Consider the following 26,486-nt stretch of genomic DNA (forward strand, 5'->3'; position numbering starts at 1 on the left):
ATAATTATCTCAATTATTAAAGAGATTGATAATTATCTCAATTATTAAAGAGATTGATAATTATCTCAATTATTACTGGTTATGCCCAGTAGTGAGCCAAACACCTATATGCATAATTTAGGTTTTGAAAATAGGTCTTTGTAACTTCTGTCCACATAAACATTTTCAAATTATAGCGAATTTTGGTTTAGATGTAGTTTTATTACATTTTTTTAAAAAATTATTTTTATGATAGTAAACCCTGTCCAATCTAAATTTTTGCAGAACTTGCAACATAAAATATGCACTTTTGGCATATGATTCATCAGCTCCTCTCATGAAGCATGATATTTTGTTGAACACAATCTTGCTCTGCTTTGATAATTGAGAAATGAATATAAATATCCCTTCAAGTATCTCTCAATTGTTCATTTTGGGGTAGCGCCACATCACCTTTTGTTTGCTGCCCAATTCTAGACTTGCTGATTCAGGTAATCATGATTTCACTTTTAAGCTCTGCATCAACAGTCAGAATTTTAGGCATGTAATGCTAGTATTTTATAAAGGTGGGTGTGTTTTGTTTCTTTAGACTTTTAACTTCATTTATCTCCTTTTTGTTATACTTGATTGAGTTCTATTAATTAAAGGGAATGTATTTATGTGACTACTTGTTTTGTACTTTTGGCTGATATGGCCTGAGAATAGCCTAGCTGATCTCATGAGGACTTGTTGATGAACAGGTGAGGATTTAGATACATCTCTCTGCTTGTTAATTAATGGTTTTCAAAGAGTTTGGAGGAGTATGGTTTGGGGCTTCATAGGTTTGTTGTTGTTGGAAGTGGTGTGGTAGAAGCACTATCTCAGGTGGAAATTTCTACAGATGATTCTGGCTATGAGGGCAATGACTTGGATGTGTCTGCTGATGTTCTGGCAACTTTAGGAAACCTGAAGAGTGTGGGAGGAAGTTGCATTATTGGCCACAACACATTTAAAAACCTAGATATATAACCCACCAAAGACCTACTCTAAGGGGAAAAAATAAATCAGACAATGGAAACACTACGTGGGGCTAAATGACTTCCGGCTTGTTGCCATGGAAGATGGCTGAAATTCCATTGTCTCCTTTTCGCACGGGCAATTAGAGGCTGAGATGGGAATAATCAGCCACCCAAACTCCTCTAGGGCTAGAGGAAACATTCTCATCCGTGGTCGCCCAACACCTGGCTCCAAATCCAGAGGGAATAAGGGACTGGGGGGCGCTGGATGGAATGCCCCTGTGTGATTCTGGCACTCTCCGAAGCTGTCCTCATGAGCGACAAGTCTCCATTTCTTAAGATGAAAAATTGGATTTAAATAATGGACATGCTTTGAGTGAAGAGGGAGGATTTTTTTCTGCTGATTAATTCAGAACTTCACAGAATACACAAGTTATTAGAGTCAACGTGGTTGAACTCCAGGTTTGCACATCCTTCCCCAGAGAGGTTAAAGAGAATTGCTCAAGGACCAACAGAATTCCAGAGCAACAGGGAATGATTCATTTGTTGATTTTAGCCACTTGGGTATTGAAGAAAGAGGGAAGAGCCTCGGCCCCCAGGGAAGGTGATTGGGCAAGATGTAACATAGCTGCAGAGGGAAATAAGATCTATGGAGTGCTTATAAAGAGAAGCAGTGTGTACTTTGGGCTGATATGCTCTGAGAAAAGTCTGGTTGATCTTCTCCGGCAAAGACTGGAATACTGGGAAACAGGTGAGTGGGTGGGTGGGTGTGATTTTGATGCTTCTCTCCACTTTTTAAAGGTGGCTTTTCCAGAGGTGTGGAGGAAGGTTTGAGAGCTTCATGCATTTTGTTGCTGCTGGTGGTGATGCTAAAAGCCTGAAACAGGTCACTATTTCATGGGTGGTGGGTGTATGACTTGTGCAGGGGGTGACTATGCCCAGGGCCTGGAGAGCAGTTGGGAGGTACTTTTGTAGGCAGAAGTGGCACTGAGCAGGATCGACATAGCTGAGGTGGGCTTCTTGAACACTCCTGAAGAAATCTATAGCATAAAATCAATCATGATTCAAAGAATAGATGACATCTACTCTGATGTACTCCGTTACAACCCCAGATATTTAAATTCAGATCTCATGCTTCTCATAAAGCAAGGTTCAAGAGTTCTGCACATTGTACTCTTTCCTTTCAGAATAATGTGCCATCACAATTTCACTTCTGTAACTGATCATCCTATGCCCTTTTGAAATGTTTTTTTTCCTGATAGGGGGGTTGTTATTGTGTTGTTGTGGTTGTTGTTTATTTTGATTATGTACTTTGTGGGTACTGTATATATTTTGATTTTATTCTTTGAACTGCCCTGAGACCTCTGTGCATAGGGCGGTATATAAATTCAATAAATCATCACCATCAATTACATTATTCTTCTGTAGTTCATGACCGTTCTTCATTTGAAATGCTCTTCTGTCTTGGTTCGCACCCAAAACATGCAGATAGAGGCATAAGGAAGAAGTGTTCCACGTACAAGCAAAGTCTCCCAATATTTTCCCAATATTTTTCCTAGAACCCACTTGAGGTGCTTGCAAGAGTTTCCCTGAACACATTAATTGAGCCATTGTGTGGGAAGCAGCCCTGTTTTATCAGGATCCCCAACTATATGGTCAGTTCAACTCATATTCAAGCAAATGACAGTAGAAGACCCCTGCAAACCACCTTCACTCAACTTGAACAAGGCCAAGGACTGAGCATGTGGAGTGAGATGTTTTGGGGACATTTGTGCATGCACATCCACATAGACAGCACATTATGTTCATGCAAACATGCCTTTAGAAGATAAGTTACTTCTTCATAAGGATGGAGGAGTAACCCAGATGAAATGAATTTATGCATGAATTTTGGCTGTCCCAATCCAGATAATAATAATAATAATTTATTATTTATACCCCGCCCATCTGGCCAGGTTCCCCCAGCCACTCTGGGCGGCTTCCAACAAAACAGAAATTCTAAAATACAGAAATCCATCAAACATTAAAATACAGAAATCCATTAAACATTAAAAGCTTCCCTAAACAGGGCTGCCTTGAGATGCCTTCTAAAGGTCTGGTAATTGTTGTTCTCTTTGACCTCTAGTGGGAGGGCATTCCACAGGGTGGGTGCCACTACCGAGAAGGCCCTTTGCCTGGTTCCCTGTAACTTGGCTTCTCGTAGTGAGGGAACCGCCAGAAGGCCCTCGGAGCTGGACCTCAGTGTCCGGGCAGAACGATGGAGGTGGAGACGCTCCTTCAGGTATACCGGACCGAGGCCGTTTAGGGCTTTAAAGGTCAACACCAACACTTTGAATTGTGCTCGGAAACGTACTGGGAGCCAATGTAGGTCTTTCAGGACCGGTGTTATGTGGTCTCGGCGGCCGCTCCCAGTCACCAGTCTAGCTGCCGCATTCTGGATTAGTTGTAGTTTCCGGGTCACCTTCAAAGGTAGCCCCACGTAGAGCGCATTGCAGTAGTCCAAGCGAGAGATAACTAGAGCATGCACCACTCTGGAGAGACAGTCAGTGGGCAGGTAGGGACTCAGCCTGCGTACCAGATGGAGCTGATAAACAGCTGCCCTGGACACAGAGTTGACCTGTGCCTCCATGGACAGCTGTGAGTCTAAGATGACTCCCAGGCTGCGCACCTGGTCTTTCAGGGGCACAGTTACCCCATTCAGGACCAGGGAGTCCTCCACACTCGCCCGCCTCCTGTCCCCCAATGCAAAGATGAGCTTTGCATTGCCCCTTCCATCATGTACCCACTTATGTCTGCACAGTCAGTGTCCTTTTAAAAGGCCAACTAATTATATACAAAATCAAATGCATAATACACATAACAGTGGCAAGCTCTTGCTATATTATTTTTTCTGCAAGATACAGTTACATGACTTGGGATGCATACGCTGATGTGCTGGTTACTTTAGGAAACATGAATCCTACACACAAACACACACACACACACACGATTTTTTTGGTCTGCATTTTCAGCTAAAAAACAAAATTGGCATAATCTTGACATGGAGGTTTCCTTTCTTTTCTTTTGAAATCCATCCTTATGGTTTGAAAAGCAATCTGCAGAGTGATAGAAACTAAATAACACAGAAATACAATGTCTGGTTTCCCCCTTGGTTTCCAGTTCCTAGGAGTTCCCAACAGAACATCAGCCTTTGACCTGCCATGACTATGAAGACCTGGTACCTTCCTGCTCTTTTTCTTCTCCTTGTCTCGGTGCTCTTTTTTGATCCAAGTAAGTTCTTCCATCACCTCTAGACAAGAGGCAAACCTTCCTAACTCACACTTTCCGAATTTGTACAGCCCTTGTCCCAGCTCCAGGATCTGCCCCTAGTCCCCAGATTTGGTTCTTGAAATCTCAGGGTCTGAGGTGGTTCTGACCTGGCAGCCCTTATAATAATAGCTGCATTATCTTCTTCCAGGCTTCCTGCCACCTCTTCCTTTCTGTATCATTGTGGCTCTTCTTAAATAAAGAAAGGAGAAAATGGTTTAACATTTAACTCAAGCTGGCATATTTATTTTTATTTAGCATGCTTCCCAACTGGCAGCTGCAGTACGATTAGAAATGTTGGCTTAGTATGAAGTATTTTGGTATTTTCCTAGTCCTGCTCCATTTGTTATTTTTGTTCTCATATGCATAGGTTTTGCTGACCCAGCAAGTGAAAAATTATGTCATATCTTGAATGGCTATTGTGAGAATGAAGTGAGGTGCCGACCCAAATATGTGGCTTATGGTATCTGTAATGAGAAGAGAATTTGCTGCATAAGGTAAGAACAGTGACCTCAAACAATGAATGAATAAATAAATAGGACATCAATGCAAAATGTTTTCCAGACCTTAAAGCAAATCAGGAATGGTAGGGCTAAAACTTTGATTTGAATCTTCTTCTTCTGCTGCTTGTGACCAACCCATAGCCCTCTGGTTCAGCCCACGTGAAAACTGACAGGCCTGTAACTGTTGTCGAATCCAGAATTACTCCTCTTACGTGCTATATTTCAATCCAATTCAAGAATTCCAGTGGGGAATCGGTCCCTCCCATCCTCCCAGCAGCATACATGAGCTATGTGCTATGATGAAGTAGACTCACTTCATTAGATTGTAGAGAGTACTTTTGGTGCTAGAAGGGCAGAAACAAACCTCCACGGGATGCTTCCTCACTCAACCCTTGGACTCTGCACCTACATCCATTTATTCTGGCCCTACTCAGTGAAACCTTTCTACAAACAATAGATCTGGAATATAATAGAGGTACACCTGCAATTGGGCCCGCCACGGGCGACAATCTTCCTGGCTTTGGGGAACATTGATGTAGATGGTATCTACATTGCTCATAAAGAGGTAAAACTTCTGTCTAAAGCAGAGCTGCCAAGTTATCCCTTTTTTAAAGGGATTTTCCCTTATGCTGAATAGGCTTCCTCGCGAGAAAAGGGAAAACTTGGCAGCTATGGTCTAAAGCAAACCCACTCTTCAGAAGGAGAGGAGAGCACAGGATTAGGGTTGCCAGACTCAATAGAGGACAGGACTTCTGTGCCTTTAATTGCCCTGCTCTCTTTTGAGTCTGGAAACCTTAAAGAGAAACCAGCAGACCCTTTGTTTGGAAATTAAACAAAGGGTCTGCTGGCTTCTCTTTAAGGTTTCCAGACTCAAAGGAGAGCAGGGCAATTAAAGGCACAGAAGTCCTGTCCTCTATTGAGTCTGGCAACCCTACACAGGATTTTGTATTGATGAGGAGTATTGAAACTGATTTGGGGAAAATTAAAGCTGGTGACAGACCACAGCAGATCTTCATTGAGCAAGGGTTTGGAATAGTTGACCTCCAAGGTTCTTTCCAGCTTTATGATTCAACTAGTGGTCATTCAGCCCGTTCAGTAAACTGCGCTCAGTTGCTGTGTCTGGGAGGAGAAGGGGAGGCAGCCTTCTGAAGCCTGCTTCCTCCCAAGTAGACCTGCTCGGCGGGGTGCAGCGAGGAGCAGGGCGGGCCGCCAGCCATGACCGAGCGAGGGGGATGAATCCGGCTTCCCGCCTCTGGGATTGAGGCGCAGGTGAGGGGAGACGGAGAGAGAGAGAGAGAGAGAGAGAGAGAGAGAGAGAGAGAGAGAGAGAGAGAGAAGGAAGATACCCCTGCACTTCCTTACCTCCTCCTCCTCCTCCTCCTCCTCCTCCTCCTCCTCCTCCTCCTCCTCCGTGCAGAGCCCTCTTTCCTTCTTTGCGTTTTTTCTTCCCGCCTTTCCCTTCTGAGGCAAAGGCTCCCCTCACATGAGGCGGGGCTCCTGCCTGGCAGTGCCAGAGCTCCCTGCGGCTGCAATGGCAGCGCCGGCGTTTGAGGGAGCTGGCCGAGGAAAGAGAGGCGGAGGTGGGGGGAAAGAGCCGCAAACTCTTCCCGCCGCAGCGGCTGCTAACGCGGGTGCGCGGGGAAGGAGGGCGGCGGCGGCCATGTGAGGCTCGGCACGGCGGGACCCGTGTCCTGGGCGCGCGAGCAAGTGTCTCTGCGTCCAATCCCTGTAGCGCGGTAGCGCGGACACAGGGACACAGGGACTGGACGCAGAGACACTTGCACTTTATTATATAGGATTATTTTTTCGCCTTCTTCTTTCTCTGGCACCTGATTTCCTGCTTGCTCTCTGGCTCTTATCTTCTCTTCAACAGCCAGAAGGATATGCAAGTCAGAAAGCATCAACATGCCGGAAGTTCTCATAAATGTCCCATAGAGTCTGATTGCCCCAACAAACATTTGCATGTTGAACCCGCCATGGTGAAGACTCGTGGTCCTTGAAAGAAATAACTGAGCCTTCTATGGGAAAAGGTGTGTTGTTCTGTTACACATGTTACTTGAAATAAAGCATAAAAACAAAACAAAAGAGAAACCCTACTTAGTCAAAGGGCAGTAGTTGTTGTTGTTTAGTCGTTTAGTCGTGTCCAACTCTTCGTGACCCCATGGACCATAGCACGCCAGGCACTCCTGTCTTCCACTGCCTCCCGCAGTTTGGTCAGACTCATGTTGGTAGCTTCAAGAACACTGTCCAACCATCTCATCGTCTGTCGTCCCCTTCTCATTGTACCCTCAATCTTTCCCAGCATCAGGGTCTTTTCCACGGAGTCGTCTCTGCTCATGAGGTGGCCAAAGTATTGGGGCCTCAGCTTCAGGATCTGTCCTTCCAGTGAGCACTCAGGTCTGATTTCCTTCAGAATGGATGAGTTTGATCTTGCAGTCCATGGGACTCTCAAGAGTCTCCTCCAGCACCATAATTCAAAAGCATCAATTCTTCGGCGATCAGCAGTTATGCTGAACCAAATCACTGATTCAAATCGATTCAAATCACCACATCGCACAGAAAATGGGCTGCCAGTTGCAAAACTTGTCAGATTGGTAATTAGGCTTGCCATGTGTCCTCTTTTTCCAAGACACGTCCTCTTTTTCAGGGGTAACATTTCTGTCCAGGTAGATTTTTAAAATTTGCCAAAATGTCTCTGGCTGTATTTTCTGGATGGGACATAGACATAACTGGTAGTTCAAGACTTCCTCTTCTCTTGCCCCCCTCAGCAATATACGATAGTGTCTATAGCCTACATATTGTAGGGGGCATATAAAATGAGAGTTAGAATCATAGAATCATAGAGTTGGAAGAGACCACAAGGACCATCCAGTCCAACTCCCTGCTAAGCAGGAAACACCATCAAAGCATTCCTGACAGATGGCTGTCAAGCCTCCGCTTAAAGTTGTCTTGGCATCCTCTCTTTTTTGCACTTCAAAATAAGGCAGCCCTAGTTTAGAAGCGCTGTCAGGATGTGAGTAATTTCGTTGTTCCTGCAAGGGGACAATGACAATAAAGATATCTTATCTTGTAGAGGTGTGTGGTGTGTTTGAGGAATCTGGTGTATGTTTGTCTGTGAGAAAGCGAAGGGAGAAAGGAGAAAGAAGGGAAAGGAGTATAAAGGTGCTGGAGACATACATTTTCAGGCATTTTACTCATTTGCCACCAGCTTTGGCCACAAACATGCATGTGGCCCCTGACCACTTCCCACGAAGAAAAATACTAGCCTCAAACTCTAACAGCTAGACCACCCTTGATTTTTGCTCAGAAACGTACTGGGAGCCAATGTAGGTCTCTTAGGACTGGTGTTATGTGGTCTTGGCGGCTGCTCCCAGTCACCAGTCTAGCTGCCGCATTCTGGATTAATTGCAGTTTCCGGGTCACCTTCAAAGGTAGCCCCACGTAGAGCGCATTGCAGTAATCCAAGCGGGAGATGACCAGAGCATGCACCACTCTGGTGAGACAGTCCATCCTCATGAAATTTCACCAGCATTTTATTGAACATTTTTCAGGACACGTACATTTTTAGATTTTACCTTTGATGGCTTATAAACCTATATTTTAAAATGTGTTAGGGACAATCATGCAACTTTGTATTGCCCTTTTCAAATGTAAAATGTGACGCAATAAATATTTTCCCCTTGAACTATTGTTGTTGTTGTTGTTTGTCAAATAGCAGGAAACAACTGTCCTGGCTTTCTGCTGCTGCACTCCACCCCATTGCTTTATCTCTTTTCCTTGTGGCCTTCATTGCACCCTGCTTAGAACAAATTCTGAAACCTGGGCTATTTGGGATGGGCCAATCATAAACCATTGTGACCAAGCTTCTATTTATGGTTATGAATTTGCAAAGAAACATTCTATGTTGCCATAACAGGTTTAGACTGCCTAGACCTGTTGCAATCCAGGCCTAGCCAATAAGCAATTTCTGCCCCCTTCAGGTTCCTAGGGATAGTTTTTATAGCTATTTTAAGATTGTGCATACACACAAACTGTTCCGGAAAAAAGGGACATCCCATTTTTTCCCTGCAAGAGGACGGTCTCCAAAATTGCTACCACAATTTTGGGCCACACTCTCAGCCTGAAAAAATGATTTGGGGGGGGGCAGAAATCTTGCATGGCACTCTAAAACTGCATGGCACTCTAAAAGCTTGGGGGGACTGTCATACAGTGGTTCTGCTCCTTCCTCCTAGGCCGTGTTCAGAAAGTGGTGATGGGGGATGAGTGTTCAGACCCCTGGGATCTCACTTGTGGGATGCCTCAGGGTTCCATCCTCACCCCCATGCTTTTTAACATCTATATGAAGCCACTGGGAGAGATCATCAGGGGGTTTGGGCTGGGTGTTCATCAGTATGCGGATGATACCCAACTCTATCTCTCTTTTAAATCAGAACCAGTGAAGGCTGTGAATGTCCTGTGTGAGTGTCTGGAGGCGGTTGGAGGATGGATGGCGGCTAACAGATTGAGGTTGAATCCTGACAAGACAGAAGTACTGTTTTGGGGGGACAGGGGGTGGGTGGGTGTGGGGGACTCCCTGGTCCTGAATGGGATAACTGTGCCCTTGAAGGACCAGGTGCGCAGCCTGGGAGTCATTTTGGACTCACAGCTGTCCATGGAGTCACAGGTTAATTCTGTGTGGCCCAAAATTGTGGTAGCAAATCTTCCCCAAACAGGGCTGCCTTCAGATGTCTTTTAAAATTAAGATAGCTGCTTATTTCCTTGACATCTGGTGGGAGGGCGTTCCACAGGGCGGGTGCTGCTACTGAGAAGGCCCTCTGCCTGGTTCCCTGTAACCTCACTTCTCGCAATGAGAGAACCGCCAGAAGGCCCTCCGTGCTGGATCTCAATGTCCAGGCTGAATGATGGGGGTGGAGACGCTCCTTCAGGTATACAGCACCGAGGCCGTTTGGGGCTTCAAAGGTCAAAACCAACACTTTGAACTGTGCTCAGAAACGTACTGGGAGCCAATGTAGATCTTTCAAGGTGTGCTAGGGCTAGATCATAGAATCACAAAATCTTACAGTTGGAAGAGTCCCCAAGAGTCATCTAGTCCAACCCCCTGCAATGCAATGTGGTCGATGAGTAAGTCCACATGTGTCACAGATCTTGTTCATCGCTGATCAGAGACATCGTTAATGGAATCTTTCGAGGAGTTGGAGATGGCGTTTATAAGTGGTTAATATTCAGCAAGTCTACAGTAAATGGGAGACAATCTTACTTGTCTATGAGTGATTGCCAAAGAAAGAACCTGTTGTGTTAATTATTCAATTTTGCACCTACTTCACTCAATGATCTTGCATTATTTCATTATTCCAGGGTACTCTTGCAGACAGATTTGAAGAGGGGGGAAAATGTTTCCTTGCTTTTCCTGGAGGGATTTAAGAGAGTGAAGGAAAGCAGAATTAAAACGGTTTTCAGGACTGAAGAGCTTCAAGATATGCACAAAATACTAAAATGAAGAATGTTACAATGCTAAATGCTAAAAATCCAGAATGAACTTTTGCAACAAAGGAGGGGGTGGGAGAAACAGCTCAGGTTGGTTTAGGAATCCATTAAGTGGGGAAGATAGGAGCCAGGTGAAAAGATTACCTCTCCTTGTCTGTATAGCTTGCTAGTCTTTTGGCAGAGGCAATGGAGTGTCTCTTTAGCAACAGGAGGAAAGATAGAAAGAGAGGGGATGTGTGTGTGTTTCTAACTAACAGCGGCTCTGATCCGCAGTACACAATGATATAGGTGGGCAGCCATGATTCAAAGCACACAATAGTATTGCTGGGCATCAGAAAGGAACAGGGTAGGAGGAAGGATGAAAGAAGAAAGAGGTCTCAGTGTAATCATTTGCCCAAGGACCTAACTTTTCTAAGGTTGGTTTTGTGCATAGCTCATCTGACCAGTTATTTTAAAAGGGGAGCAGTAGCAAGGTAAAGGCATGAAAGCACAGGTTATATGGAATTCGAGATTATGAAAAGGCAATGCAGATGTTTGTGAACTTTATATCCCAATGAGAAGAAATAAAGGAAGAAAGCAGTGACATATCGTCAGTGGCGTAGCAAGAGGGTGCGTTGGGGGCAGTCCGCCAGGGTGCCACCTTGGAGGTGGGTGACACTCTGCAACTCCCCTGCGACTCCGAAGCGAAGCCATGCTGCCCAGTAAAAAGCCTTGCTCAGCGCGGCGGCAGCTGGCTTGCTCTCTCACCTGCTCGGCCAGGGCACGCTTTGCTTATTCCTTATTGCTGGGTGGCCGCCATGTAAGCCGTAGCCCATACGGCCACCACGCAAGAGTGACAACCTGTACGGAATGCGCATGTGTGGCATGTCATATGGAGTGCGCACGTGCAGGATACGGCACATGCGCAGTCTATACGGCATGTCGCACATGCGCAGTCTGTACGGGCTGCACCACCCCAGGTGCCAGAGAGGGTTTGTCTGCCACTGCATATTGTGCTGGCCACATGGCTACAATGTCCAAATCTCATGAACCAAGTTGCACGGAACCAGTAAGTGTGAGATCAAAATATTAGGGAATGCACTGCTGCAACAATGTATGTGCTTTTAAATTACTTTTAAATCAAATCATTGCTTTCATATCCCAATCTTCCTCTTTCTTACTCAAGAATGGGGATATGGTTCACCCATATAGTCTCTTTTTAAAGAGTTAAATTGACTTATTGGGGAGCAGGGTCTGGATACAAGTTTATTAATAACTTTTAAAAAATGGGATTTACTTTCCCCCACTAGTTGTCTGTATGCATATGTCTCAGAGGAACCCCTGTATATGAAATTTAATATAGATTCCTTTAAGGAGGTATATATAATGAATGAAAAGCAGATGCCCATAGGTCTCCTTACATGCAGATGCCAATATTGTCTTGTTGATTCCATATATGAACATGAGATACTCTTTCATCCACATAGCCAAATGGGAATATGTCTCCGCCACTCGTGGCCTGTGTAGTGCTTCCATTGTCCAACAATTTGTATAGCAGAACTTTGGTGGCGTACAGAATTTCCATACAGACTGTCATACATTTTCACCCCATCAGGGTCAAACATAAAAGGAGACACAGTAAACTTTTGGACCATCTGCATTATAGTTTTTATTTTTTATTAACACATGGTCTTTGAAGGTTTTACACCAAACATGCTTTTATGGTCCTTCAGCTGGTGGTGGGGAAAAAAACCACGATTCCTGGATAACGCTGGTGTTCAGGTAGGAGCTGATGAATCTTCAAGCCAAGTGGCAGCAGAGGTGGATCCCATCATTCAGATTCGAATCTAAGAGGTTTGGAGATCATAAATTAATATTGACAAATTCACACATACCTTGATAATTTGTAGAATGTTGTTTCTGCTTCCCCCTTCTTCCTGCACTCAACCCCGCTTCTCTACAGATTTTGTGATGAACTTTTAATAATAAAATTTTATTTATTTAAATTATTTAAACGTATCCCTATTGTGTTTCATGACTTCCCTGATTTTGTATGTGAGCTGGAACTGGTCTGTGACCGAAATAATAAATTCATTCATTCATATATTTATTTAAATATTCTCTTGAACCCGAAAAGAAATAATCGTGAACAAAATATTCATGAACACAATGAACAAAAGTCCTCATATGTCCTACTTGCTAAACAAGTAGAGAAATATATTTATATAAAGATCTTGACCCATCAGTTTTGGCAGTGGGAGCAAAACAAAAATTCAAGCATAGGCACAATACTATGCTTTAAGACCTATCTTCTGTGCTCAGTCTTCTGAGAGCGGGCAATAAATTCCTTACTCAACTGATCTACATACCACAGGTGCCCCAAAACTTCCTTGTTGCCATATTCTGCAGCACTCCAAGTTTCCAAAGTCTCTTCTGCGCTAGCCCCCTCTGGAGCAAGTGTACTATTCCACCCTGGATGTAATTAAGGCAGACCTGTGGCCAGATCTGATTTCTTCAGGGACAGGTGGAGATGGTGTACTGGCATAAACTTGAAAAATGTGCTCCTGGCAACCACCACCACTTTGGCATTTCCAACTAATTCACTCCTTTTGACATTTAACAAATGCACCTTGCTTGTTTTGTTGGTTGGTTGTGATATAACTCTCACCTCATGCAGCAACGTGTCGTACTGCATTCTCCAATGTCAGCAAAACCTGACTCACAGCTGTCTTTGCAGACACCATCCCAGGAATTGCATCTTTCCTCACCTATTATCTGAGCAAAGACTGTTCCACCCAAAGAGAAGAAGAAGAAGAAGAAGAAGGTTACTAAGAATCCTTTTCTTTCCATTACAACTGGTGAACTTGATAACTGCATCTAGCTAGTTATCCAGTTGCTTTCTTTTCCTCTTGGCATCATTCCATCATTTGATTGCAAATTCTGTTTTCCCTAAAAACAGTATAAACAAGGAATAGAGAACCCCAAGGACTGTGGTACAGAACCAGCCATCATTACTTTTGGATCCAGCTCCTCCTCTTCCCTCCTTGGCTCCACGCACCCACAGCAATTAGGCTTGTGAAAAAAGCTCCCATTGTTGCCAAGGGAAGTTGTTTCCCCATGTCTAGTCGTCATGCAGGGGCCATTATATGCTTTAAGGTGGGGGGTCACAGTTGGGGAGACCAGCACATGGAGACATCCCCCCCCCAAGTTGCACTCCATCCAGCTTCTGTTGGAGGCTTCCATTGTCACCAAAAGCAACATTTTCCTAAATTCAACTGCTGCAGAGACACAATTTCTAAGTGGGGCAGTGGTGTTTCAACCTGTCATGGCTGGCCCAAGACATGTTGGCACCTGAGGAAAACCACAAAACGAAACAATCACCCACTAGGGAAGAAGGGGTGAATGAGGAAGGAATGAAAATCTACATTGGGAAAAACTGGAACAAATACCTAGTTGTGTTTAGCCTTGTTATTTCAGTGTAAAAGTAGCAGTCAATGGCCCAACAACTAGCCATCCCCACAAATGGAATCGTTTCCATGGAAGAAGCCTAGGAAGTTCTAGGAGAATATGAGGAAGACAGGGAAGTTAGATCCCCAGCAATGAGCTGCCTGCAAACACATTTGGAATACTGTGTACAGCTTTGGTTGCCTAACCTCACAAGGGAGCTGGACTAATAACTTACCTGGATCAGCTGAAAGGATTAAGGCAATGGCCAGAAGGAAATGGTAACAGGTCTTCATGGCTTTGGTTAGGCAAAGGTCAGTGTTTAGCTAGGAACTCTATATCCCTAAAAGAAGAGATGCCATGACAGAAACAGAATATTTATACCACTCTGAAAATTGCAAGGGATCCATCTATTCAAGCTGGGGGCCGAGGTCACATTTCACAATAAAGACTTTTCTGATGAGGGCGATTTAGCCTCCCAAGTCCCACCACCCATGAATTTTGGGGTGGAGTTGTGGCTCCAACTTGAATAGCATTTACTTTTATTGTACTCTATTCCTTGCCCATTGGAAATAGCCCCCCCCCCTTTGAGGTTTCATCGGCAAAAATTACATGACTGCACCCCCAATGCAGTAATGGACTTTGGGCTTTAAAGTTTCAGCAGCGCCCTGTGCAACACTACCCCCCCCCCGCCATAGCTGCCAAGTTATCCCTTTTTTAAAGGGATTTTCCCTTATGCTGAATAGGCTTCCTCGCGAGAAAAGGGAAAACTTGGCAGCTATGCCCCCCGCCGCCGCCACTTGCTTTCCATTGCCACTTGATCATCATTGTTGCAGTGTCCCCTGTGGCACCTCTTGCCCCTAAATCTGCCTCTGCTCAATGAAGTGAAAATAGCCCAGCCCCAAACCACCCCATGAAATAATGGATGAAAATCTGCTGTTATAAAAGGAGAAGATCTACTCAAATCCCCTTCACTCACCAGTTTCACTACAATTCTTGATCCTCACAAGGTTAAATCAGTGTGACTCTTCCTACTCTTTGCTAAAAGCAAAATCCCTCTAGTGCATCCTTTTTATAGCTACTTCAAAGCAGCTACAGCCTTCCCTATGGAACCACATGATCCAAATCTCCAAAGAGGATTGGAACTCCCTGTCTCTAAGTACTGCCTCAGGCATAAGGATCAATTCTGATGCTTTCACAAGTGCTCCAAGCAAGAAAGACCCCTTCACAGGATAGTACAGTACAACTGTAGCATTCTCTCATTTTGACACTGACATCTCCTCAGTCTCTGCAGATAGCACATGAGACGCTATAAAACAGGCATGTCCAACTCCCAAGAGACTGCGATCTACTCACAGTACAGTATTAAAGAAACTGGCAGTGATCTATTTAGGGAGCCTAAGTTGTTAAGCTTTTTGTAGGGAGCCTAAGTTGTTGAATTTCTTTTGGGGGGCAGGGGGGTTGTAGATCACCATAGCTGCCAAGTTATCCCTTTTTAAAAGGGAATTTCCCTTATGCTGAATAGGCTTCCTCGCGAGAAAAGGGAAAACTTGGCAGCTATGGTAGATCACAGAAGGTCCAAAGATCAAGCAGGATTGACCAGTAGATCACGATGCCTGCTATAACAGCTTGCATCAGGTTATTATTGTATTCATCCCAATGTGAAGGATAAAGTTATGCTGATGGGTCCCAGAGATTGGTCTCAAAGTCTGTGATACTGTGGACTTGTAACAGCATAGGCTGTTCTCGGCTTGGAGATTTCCTAGATGATAAAATTATTGGAAGTCCTATGCACACAATGTCAAGCTTCCTGGAGAAACACACATTGGATGTGACATAAGATGTTCTAAGACGTTATTTCACTCCATTACAAGCATTTTTTTTAAATGGTTGTATTCTGAGACCCGCATTGCCTTCAGAGACCTATTCATTCCCCGCCCCTGCCCCTTCTTGAAGCAAAATGTCTTTGTTTGTAAAGATTATCCCTTGGCTACAGTACATACAATATAATCATCTTCTTCTTGACTCCTGGGCAATTAAGATAGCACAGCAAGGTATTTAATGACCTTTCCTGAACCCGATTCAGGAATGCAGGTTGCCAAGAGAAGTATCTTGAGCAGTATCTCCTCCAAGCCTCTCACGGGGAGGAAAAAGGCGAAGAAGAGAAGATTTACAGTCTGATGTTTCAGGAAGAAATTGGAAGGGACCCAATGACCCCCCCCCCACACACACACACTTCATGAAGCAAAACTTCTTTCTTTGTAAAGATTATATCTTGGCTAGAGTACATACAATACAATCTTCTTCCTCTTGACTCCTGGGCAATTAAGAAAGCACAACAGGGTATTTAATGGCCTTTCCTGAACCCAATTCAGGGTCATGAAGTCCAGCACTAAGTTTCCTCCAGAGCAGCCAGTCATGAATTAATGGGAAGTTCAGAGAAGCAGGATTCCATCGCTCTGTCCTCCCAAAGGGAAGGAAAACCCAAATATTTTACAGGCATACATTGGCTGAGTGTGTTTTGTTTTAAGCTCTTCAGAACCCATGAGAGATAATGGTGTATCAACCAAGCATTAAACAACAAACCAATAACACCAGAACTGGCTATGAATATAAAGGACAATTTTACTAGAACAAGTATGTAAAGTCATAAACCTCCTGGACAATGAGCAAACTAAAGTGCAATGTGCATAACCAAGTCTGGAGAGACTTATAAACTTATAATGAACCAATGTCTCTCTCGTTGCTTGGAACAAACAAAATGTTCCTCAGATAGTCTTTCACTGGAAGCACAAAACCATAAATGTAGGAACAGAGTAAAAACAAAACTGTGCTGTGATAACTCGCTGAAACGAGGTATAGGTAAAGTGAAAAAACTCAACTAATGATTCCTCAAAGACAAATGATAGATTTAAATATTCCAAAAGAAACTAAAAAGAAAAAATTCCTTCAGTAGCACCTTAAAGACCAACTAAGTTTTTATTTTGGTATGAGCTTTCATGTGCATGCACACTTCTTCAGATACAGTGAAATAGGAGTCCCCAGGCACTTATGTAGAGAAGGGGTGGGGATGGGGAGGGGAGGGGGGATCACTCAGAAGGGTGGTGGAAGTGGATGATTGAATGACTGATAGCTGTTGATGACCGAAAACGACTGCAAATGGTTTTGCATGAAAAAGCAAGGGTTGAGATGGCTGAAGATCGCTTATCATGTATAATGAGATAAGATTCCGATAATCTCTATTCATCCCAGATGCTTTCAAAGAGCAATGATATTTCTCAGTCCTTTAACATTAACAATTTCCTTCTGATGAAACAGATATTTTTCCGTTTTTTCACTTTACCTATACCTCGTTTCAGGGAGTTATCACGGCACAGTTTTGTTTTTACACTGTTATACCCATCTGTGATTGTCTGTTTTGCTTTTTTATAAATGTAGGAACGGCAACAACAAAGCGTTTTTCAAGTAGTCGTTAGCTGGAAGTGCAAAGCCAAATGGTCAATTGAAGCCAAATAGATGAGACCTGTTCTCCGGATATTATCGAGGTTTCGCAGGAAACTTCATCAGTCAATAATGCTAATCACCCAACAAGGTTCGCTCAAGACAAAGGGTCACAAACAATACTCACTGGCACATTTCCCCCTTTTTTAAAACAAATAATAATAATAATAATAATAATAATAATAATAATAATAATAATGTATTATTTATATCCCACCCATCTGGCTGAGTCTCCCCAGCCAGATTTGTACCGTTTCGTGGTTTTCCTCAGGTGCCAACATGTCTTGGGCCAACCATGACAGGTTGAAACACCACTGCCCCACTTAGAAATTGTGTCTGTGAAGCAGTTGAATTTAGGAAAATGTTGCTTTTGGTGACAATGGAAGCCTCCAACAGAAGCTGGATGGAGTGCAACTTGGGGGGGGGGATGTCTCCATGTGCTGGTCTCCCCAACTGTGACCCCCACCTTAAAACATATAATGGCCCCTGCATGACGACTAGACATGGGGAAACAACTTCCCTTGGCAACAACGGGAGCTTTTTTCACAAGCCTAATTGCTGTGGGTGCGTGGAGCCAAGGAGGGAAGAGGAGGAGCTGGATCCAAAAGTAATGATGGCTGGTTCTGTACCACAGTCCTTGGGGTTCTCTATCCCTTGTTTATACTGTTTCTAGGGAAAACAGAATTTGCAATCAAATGATGAAATGATGCCAAGAGGAAAAGAAAGCAACTGGATAACTAGCTAGATGCAGTTATCAAGTTCACCAGTTGTAATGGAAAGAAAAGGATTATTAGTAACCTCCTCCTCCTCCTCCTCCTCCTCCTCCTCCTCCTCCTCCTCCTCCTCCTCCTTCTTCTTCTTTCTGGGTGGAACAGTCTTTGCTCAGATAATAGGTGAGGAAAAATGCAATTCCATCGGTGGCGTCTGCAAAGACAGCTGTGAGTCAGGTTATGATGAGATTGGAGAATGCAGTACGACACGTTGCTGCAAAAGGTGAGAGTTATATCACAACCAACCAACAAAACAAGCAAGGTGCATATGTTAAATGTCAAAAGGAGTGAATTAGTTGGAAATGCCAAAGTGGTGGTGGTTGCCAGGAGCACATTTTTCAAGTTTATGCCAGTACATCTGTGACACATGTGGGCTTATTCATTGACAACACTGCATTGCAGGGGGTTGGACTAGATGACTCTTGGGGACCCTTCCAACTGTAAGATTTTGTAATTCTATGATCTAGCCCTAGCACACCTGAACAGATTTGAAGTAAGCCTTCATGAGCTTCATGCCACATGGCTCCAGAGTTTTGTGTAGGGTTTAAAGTTGACCCTAAATGGGAAACATACCCTAACTCTCAGGTCCCACAGCTCTGAAAGGCAAGTTTTTGTAATCTACTCTCATTTTAAAGGCACTTTCCAATTGCTCACCCAATTCTTACCTGTTGGTGTCCTCTGACTCAAATTGCCTCCCTTGGTAGGACAGGCACCAACAGCGACGGAGCTTCATGCTCCGCCACTGGGTCGGAGAGCAGGTGCCCTGCCCCCAAGGACGTGGGGTGTTTGGGGGGTGGGGCACGCCATGCGCAGGGGCGGGGCGCGCTATGCACAGGGGCGGGGCACGTCATGCGCTGGGGCAGGGCGGGCAGCTGCGATGGCGCCCCTGGGACCGCTAGGGGTGCCCTGCCTCTATCTTCCTACGCCCCTGGGAATCAACCAATCTTTTGGACAGACAGCAAACAAACAAACAGCTCTTCAGTTCTCTAACAAGGTGCCAGATCTCTGCAGCACTTAATGCCTGACATCAAAAGATCCTTTAAGAAGTTTGCCTAGATCAATGTATGAATGGACACACCCAGGCCAGCCAGCACATGTCCCCACAAGCAGTGCAGTCTCGGCCATTGGAGCTACTTAAATATAACCTTTCCAATGAAAATGCCAAGCATTTTTGAAGTCCCCTTTCCCCTTCTCAAAGCCACACACTATTTTCTGTTCCATACACATTCATACTACCTTGAACTTACAGAGGTGTGTAGAGATATTTCTCTTCTTCCCTGACACTCAGAACATCCTAATCGAAAAATGAAGCTATATCACATGTGTCTCTGGGCAGAAAAACCATGCAACTGGCATTTCACTATCAGCAGGACTGCCTGCTTTTCAGTCTTACTGGGAAGGCTCCCACTTTGGTCTGTTATGAGAGCTATTCAGCACAGCAATCAGGACTGCTTCAAGAACACCCCAAAGTTCTAGCTAAAGCTCTGGTCCTCTTCCCATGGTTATGAATCATCTGTGCCAAAATATATGAGGAATTTCTCATGCTTCTCAAAGTTGTCCAAACTTTTCAAAGGGCACACTTGCAAAGCAACTTCAATATTCTGCAGCTTCAACATCACAAGATGCAATAATTGGTTATAGTGGAGATTCATCCATTTGGTGCATGGAAAGCTTCCATATCTGCCTGCAGACAGCCCATACTTTACTGTAGTCTGACTTACAACAAATCCAGAGTTGGCCCTGGCTGTTGGCAGTTTCATTGTTGCACTTGTTGAACTCACCAGGGAGGAGAATGGGAACAAATGGAGAATTCGTTTATTCTGTCTGTTCCACCTACTTTTTAGATGCCTGCCATCTGTTCTACCAATCCCACCAGTTACCATTGTTCCACTAAATTTATGAACAGTTTTGGAGAGACATCACCATATTTCATTCTTTGTGGCTCTTGTTTTAGGGATAGAGGATTCCCATCCAAACATCTGTCTTCATCTTCTCATGGTCATGAAGACCTGTTACCTTCTCTTTCTTGCCCTTGGCTTTTTGTTTCATCCAGGTAAGTCAGCAGTTAAGTTCTGGACTGAATTAGGTAAAGGTAAAGGACCTCTGACAATTAAGCCCAGTCACGAATGACTCTGGGGTTGTGGTGCTCATCTCGCTTTACTGGCCGAGGGAGCCGGCGTTTGTCCGCAGACAGTTTTTCTGGGCCATGTGGCCAGCATGACTCTGCCGAAACCAGAGCAGTGCACAGAAACGCCGTTTACCTTCCCGCCGGAGTGGTACCTCTTTATCTACTTGCACTTTGATGTGATTTCGAACTGCTAGGTTGGCAGGAGCTGGGACTGAGCAACGGGAGCTCACCCCGTCACGGGGATTCGAACCGCCGACCTTCTGAGCGGCAAGCCCAAGGCTCAGTGGTTTATACCACAGAGCCACCTGTGTCCCCTTGGGCTTAACCAAGGGGGTTCCAAATGTCATTACCCAAACACATGCAGAAGCTCCCTTCCGACCTTCTTAAAGACTCTGAATGGAGTAGGTGTGGGGAGGTGTGGGGTCAGGGGTGGCATGCACAGGCTCCTTCCTCCTATCCAGTTCAAGGCCTAATTTGTTGTTGTTGTTGTTGATGATGATGATGATGATTATTATTCCTGTAGGGGTCTCATACAGTCAGCTATCTTGATGCTTTACAGTTGAATGTGTGTGCAGTAATAATGCATGGTTGAAATAGTTTTAACTCAGCTAGTCATTATTTGAGAAATCAAAACTATGTCTGCATATGTTGTCTGAAGGCAGCCCTGTATAGGGAAATTTCTATGTTTGGTGTTTTATTAGGTTTTTGTATGTGCTGGAAGCCTCCCAGAATAGCTGGGACAACCCAGACAGGGTGCAAAGAATAAAATTATTGTTATTATTATTTGCAACTCATAAAAGGAGTCATGGTCAAAGGCAGGTTACAGTAATAAAGAAAGGGATACAAAAGGGATATAACACAAAATCAACCATCACAAGAACCATTCCATAACAACATGATGAAACAGTGTAATAGCAAACATAGCCATCCCCCAACATTTCAGTACTATAAAGGTAACAATATCATGCGTCCTAGCAAAATAAGAAGGGAGTTGACCATGTCAAGGAAGTAAGCAACCATCTCACTTTTAGAAGACATCTGAAGGCAACCCTGTGTAGGGAAGTTTTTAACTTTTGATGTTTTACTGTGTTTGATGTTTTAATTTGCTGCAAGCCACCCAGAGGGGCTGGGGCAACCCTGTCTGCTGGGTGGCATAATAATAATAATAATAATAATAATAATAATAATAATAATAATAATAATAAATAATACAGTGGTAGCTTGGTTTAAGAACAGCTTAGTTTATGGACAACTTGGATTAAAAACGCTGCAAAACTGGAAGTAGGTGTTTTGGTTTGTGAACTTTGCCTTGTGTGTTCCATTTGTAAATTGAGTCCCCTGCTGCTATGCAAAAGCACACCTTGGTTTAAGAACACTTTGCTTTAAGAACGGACTTCTGTAACAGATTAAGTTCGTAAACCAAGGTACCACTGTAATAATAACAGAAATTCCTGTTGGAGAATCAAGTACGAAGACTCAGTACAGTGGACCCTCGAGTTACATTACCTTCAGGCAACGTAATCTTCAGGTTGCGAAGTGGGTTTGACGCTCATGTGTGCACAGAAGTGGTCCTCCAGTTACTGGTTCTTACCAGTTCTGCAGTCAGGTCACACTCTTGGGTATGTGACCTGAGCCTCACTGATAATGGGGAACAGAAATTCCAGCTCAAGCAACTTGCAAGGGTTCCAGGGGCAGGGAGTGGGGTAGCTGGAAACACTCTCAAGTCAAGGGATAGTCCTTTGTCTAGCCCAATCAGGGCTGGCCCAAGACATTTTGGCACCCAAGGTGAACCACAAAATGGTGCCTCTCTTACTACCAGGGAAGAAGGGGTGAGTGAATATGTACATCAAGAACAATGAGGGGATAAAGATAGATGTCAAGATTTGTTGCCACTGTGGATCCTGCCTGAGGCAATTGTCTCACCTTGCCCCATGGGTGGGCCGGCCCAGAGTCCAATAGCAAAAGATGGCTTCCTTGTGGGAATGAAGGCTAGAAGAGTGTTGACTAAATGAAGAGATGAAGCTGCTTTGGTCTAAGGATGTCCAGCTTTGCATCTGGCCTGGTAGTTCCAATCTTGCTTCACATGATTTTCCCAACCCTGGGGAAGTCTCTGTCCCAGCACTGAACTGTGAAATGACAATGTTGCCAATTGTAATGAAACGTAGGAATGTTGGGCTCTGATTATTTGTTCTTGTTTCCCCTTGTAAACTTTTTGTGTGGTGGGGAAACAGGATTGCCTGCTAATGTGTACAATCGAAGCCAATGTCGTGAGTGGAACGGTGTGTGTGCATTTTACAAGTGCCCTGCGACATTTAACTCTATTGGAAAGTGTTTGACATTTAGGCCGTGCTGCCTTCTGCAATTGCCAGGATGAGAACGACAACTCCAATGGTGTGAATGATGGCCCTATACCAAGACTGAGCTATGTTCACTCTTGCAAATGTTTACTTCTCCTTCTCCAACAAATATTGCCTAGCTTTCCCTGTGATTTTTATTACTTTGACATTGTGATAACTGCTGTGTGTGGTAGAAGTTTGTGCCTTGGACGCAGGTACACGGGAGGCTGGCTGCAATGCTCCCCTACCCCAGTCCTTGCAGAATTATTATACTGTCACGTTGTATGATATTCATGGCTTCCACCAGGACATAGAATCATAGAGTTGGAAGAGACCACAAGGGCCAGCCAGTCCAGCCCCCTGCCAAGCAGGAAACACCATCAAAGCATTATTGACATATGCCTGTCAAGAAGGCCTGCAAAGAAGGAGACTCCACCACACTCCTTGGCAGCAAATTCCACTGTTAAACAGCTCTTACTGTCAGGAAGTTCTTCCTAATGTTTAGGTGGAATCTTCTTTCTTGTAGTTTGAATCCATTGCTCCGTGTCCGCTTCTCTGGAGCAGCAGAAAACAACCTTTCTCCCTCTTCTACATGACATCTTTTAATATATTTGAACATGGCTATCATATCACCCCTTAACCTTCTCTTCTCCAGGCTAAACATACCTAGCTCCCTAAGCCGTTCCTCATAAGGCATCGTTTCCAGGCCTTTGACCAGTTTGGTTGCCCTCTTCTGGACACGTTCCAGCTTGTCAGTATCCTTCTTGAACTGTGGTGCCCAGAACTGGACACAGTACTCCAGGTGAGGTCTGACCAGAGCAGAATACAGTGGTACTATTACTTCTCTTGATCTAGATGCTATACTCCTATTGATGCAGCCCAGAATTGCATTGGCTTTTTTAGCTGCTGCATCACACTGTTTTTTTTAAAAAAAAGATTTTTATTGATTTTCAAAAAAGACAGACACAAACAAAACATACAATATAGCACTGTCCCTTCATTTTCCCTCCACCCACCGGTCCACTTCTGCCACCAGTGGAACCCGTGTGCTTTAAGAATCAAAGGGGTCCAATTGTGAGTTGAGTTCAGCTTCCCCCCTCCCTCCTCCCCCCCTATCCCCCCCTGCCACTGAGAGAACAGGGAGGAAGGAGTTATGGGGATTTGCATCCCCCAACTCTTTCATAATCATATTTACAAACATACAACACAACAAACAAAAAAGAAAAAAAAAGAAAAAGAAAATTGGGGAAAGTTGAAACTTCCCAGTTCTTGTTATTTTAACATTTTAATTGCGACTCCCTCGATAGTCTTCCTCATGGTTTTCCTAACAAATTCTGATTACTTGTGGCGAATTTTCCAACTCAGTTTCAAATCTTAATCTTATAATATTAACTCAATCCTCCTCCTTTTTCATGCTGCCCTCCCACAGGTCCCCTCCTGCCACAAGAGGAACCCGCAGGGCACAGCACTTCCAAGGTTCCATTTCCTCCTCACCCATCTGGGCACCCCCTGCCACTGAGTGCCTCAGAATAAGGAGAGGGGGGTAGGCAGCTTTCTTGCCTAAACACCTCACTTAACTTACAAAAATTTACAATAACTTAAAAATTCTTTCCCAAACCATTTTTATGCTCCCTTAAGAAAACATAACTTTTTTCCCTTTCTTTTTTACATTCCATCTCCTCTCCCTAAGTCTTTTTCCCCCAATTGGTTCAGCGTTTCCATTATCATGCCAAGATTTCGAAAACCGTCTTTCAAAAACCAAAACAATACCTTTTAACTAAGGTTTTTACCCCACACCCATTCTTTCCCAAATCCATCTCCAGACCTTTGCCCCCCCCCGCCCCTGTCCTTCCCATCCCTCAAAAACACCACTCCACATTTTAACCCCTCCAGGATCTTCAATTCCATTAGTCTTTAAGTTCCTTTGCCTCTCATCTTCTTGTTCTGCTTGTTTTTCTTCCTTTTGGAAATCATATTTTGCTTCATCCCAAACAAACTTAACATAGTCCAAGTCCTCTTCAATACTTTCATCCAATTGTTTCTCCTCACACACAGTCTCAGACTCAGCAGTTAAATCTAAATTATCCTCTAAGTCCTGGACTTGGACTTCAGTCTCGACTGGTGATAAGTTGAGATGTTGCCGTTCCTTGTAAAAGTCTTCCCATGACAGCAAATAGTTCAGCACAGTTTCCTGGAAGGCTCGAGAAAGCTTTGTTTTCATACTTCTTGTAACCGCAGATAAACAGAGGGTAGGGAACAATGGGTACTGGAAAATTCCTTTCTCAGACGATCGACTCCATTTTGGCTGTTCTTTTCCTTAGTTCTTAACTCACTCCCAAATCCGTTCTTACTTCCAATTTAAATAGTTCTATCACGTTTTCAAACAATTTTTAACTGTTCGACAATGCAATCAATCCACCCGGTCTTTTGACAGTATGACAGCTTTTGACAGCTGTCAAAACGCTCTTCCCCTTAATGCCGCTGTACCTCAAGGGGTGCCGGACTCGGGGGCTGAGATGGTTCCAAAAAAGTCTTTTTTCCCTCTCGGGTCCACAACTCCAAATTCTTTCGTTGTTCGGCTTAGGTTTTTTTTTATTTTTTAAATCGCCTCCCAGTTTCCCATTAGGAAGAGACCGGCTTCCGTTACTTTAAAGTCTCTCCTATTTTTCCAATCGGCAAATTTAGAATCCAGATCAAAGTTCCACTTACTTCTTTGGAAATCTTTAATTTAAATCGACTGTTGACTCATGTCAAGTTTGTGGTCTACCAAGACTCCTAGATCCTTTTCACATGTACTGATCTCAAGCCAGGTGTCTCCCATCCTGTATTTGTGCCTTTCATCTTTTTTCTTTTTTCCCCCTTTTTTTGCCCAAAAATTCATCTTCCTTCCTTTGCTAGAGTGGACATGCAAGGGAATGTTTGGTCCAACCAGTCAAAACTTCCTGTTCCTCCTGGCCTGGAGCATCCTTCCTTGCATGTGACTAGTGGGTGGGCATGACCTTTCCAGACCTGGTAAAAGGCCAAGGCATGCACACACACAGCCAATGTATGCCTGTGAAATATTTGGGTTTTCCTTCCCTTTGGGAGGACAGAGCGATGGAATCCTGCTTCTCTGAACTTCCCATTAATTCATGACTGGCTGCTCTGGAGGAAACTTAGTGCTGGACTTCATGACCCTGAATTGGGTTCAGGAAAGGCCATTAAATACCCTGTTGTGCTTTCTTAATTGCCCAGGAGTCAAGAGGAAGAAGATTGTATTGTATGTACTCTAGCCAAGATATAATCTTTACAAAGAAAGAAGTTTTGCTTCATGAAGTGTGTGTGTGTGGGGGGGGGGTCATTGGGTCCCTTCCAATTTCTTCCTGAAACATCAGACTGTAAATCTTCTCTTCTTCGCCTTTTTCCTCCCCGTGAGAGGCTTGGAGGAGATACTGCTCAAGATACTTCTCTTGGCAACCTGCATTCCTGAATCGGGTTCAGGAAAGGTCATTAAATACCTTGCTGTGCTATCTTAATTGCCCAGGAGTCAAGAAGAAGATGATTATATTGTATGTACTGTAGCCAAGGGATAACCTTTACAAACAAAGACATTTTGCTTCAAGAAGGGGCAGGGGCGGGGAATGAATAGGTCTCTGAAGGCAATGCGGGTCTCAGAATACAACCATTTTAAAAAAATGCTTGTAATGGAGTGAAATAACGTCTTAGAACATCTTATGTCACATCCAATGTGTGTTTCTCCAGGAAGCTTGACATTGTGTGCATAGGACTTCCAATAATTTTATCATCTAGGAAATCTCCAAGCCGAGAACAGCCTATGCTGTTACAAGTCCACAGTATCACAGACTTTGAGACCAATCTCTGGGACCCATCAGCATAACTTTATCCTTCACATTGGGATGAATACAATAATAACCTGATGCAAGCTGTTATAGCAGGCATCGTGATCTACTGGTCAATCCTGCTTGATCTTTGGACCTTCTGTGATCTACCATAGCTGCCAAGTTTTCCCTTTTCTCGCGAGGAAGCCTATTCAGCATAAGGGAAATTCCCTTTTAAAAAGG

General features: G+C 44.0%; 2 long non-coding RNA genes across 3 annotated transcripts; one reads left to right on the forward strand and one right to left on the reverse strand.

Annotated features, from left to right (window-relative positions):
• Nucleotides 1–1,552: 1,552 nt before the first annotated feature.
• LOC132591843 (uncharacterized) lies at nucleotides 1,553–8,468 on the forward strand. 2 transcript variants are annotated; one of them, XR_015949213.1, is made up of 5 exons: nucleotides 1,553–1,725; nucleotides 4,134–4,244; nucleotides 4,651–4,777; nucleotides 6,657–6,813; nucleotides 7,086–8,468. It is a non-coding gene; the product is annotated as an uncharacterized LOC132591843 (long non-coding RNA). The 2 variants fall into 2 exon arrangements; XR_009557259.2 differs by lacking the exon at nucleotides 7,086–8,468 and having other exon boundaries at nucleotides 6,657–6,868.
• A 3,422-nt stretch (nucleotides 8,469–11,890) lies between these two features.
• On the reverse strand, nucleotides 11,891–14,718 carry LOC132591844 (uncharacterized). The gene is made up of 4 exons (XR_009557260.2): nucleotides 14,670–14,718; nucleotides 13,929–14,033; nucleotides 12,915–13,032; nucleotides 11,891–12,093 (listed from the first exon to the last, which is right to left on the reverse strand). It is a non-coding gene; the product is annotated as an uncharacterized LOC132591844 (long non-coding RNA).
• Nucleotides 14,719–26,486: the final 11,768 nt, after the last annotated feature.

The sequence above is a fragment of the Zootoca vivipara genome, chromosome 3, assembly GCF_965207765.1.
Source record: "Zootoca vivipara chromosome 3, rZooViv2.hap1.1, whole genome shotgun sequence".
Taxonomy (NCBI): domain Eukaryota; kingdom Metazoa; phylum Chordata; class Lepidosauria; order Squamata; family Lacertidae; genus Zootoca; species Zootoca vivipara.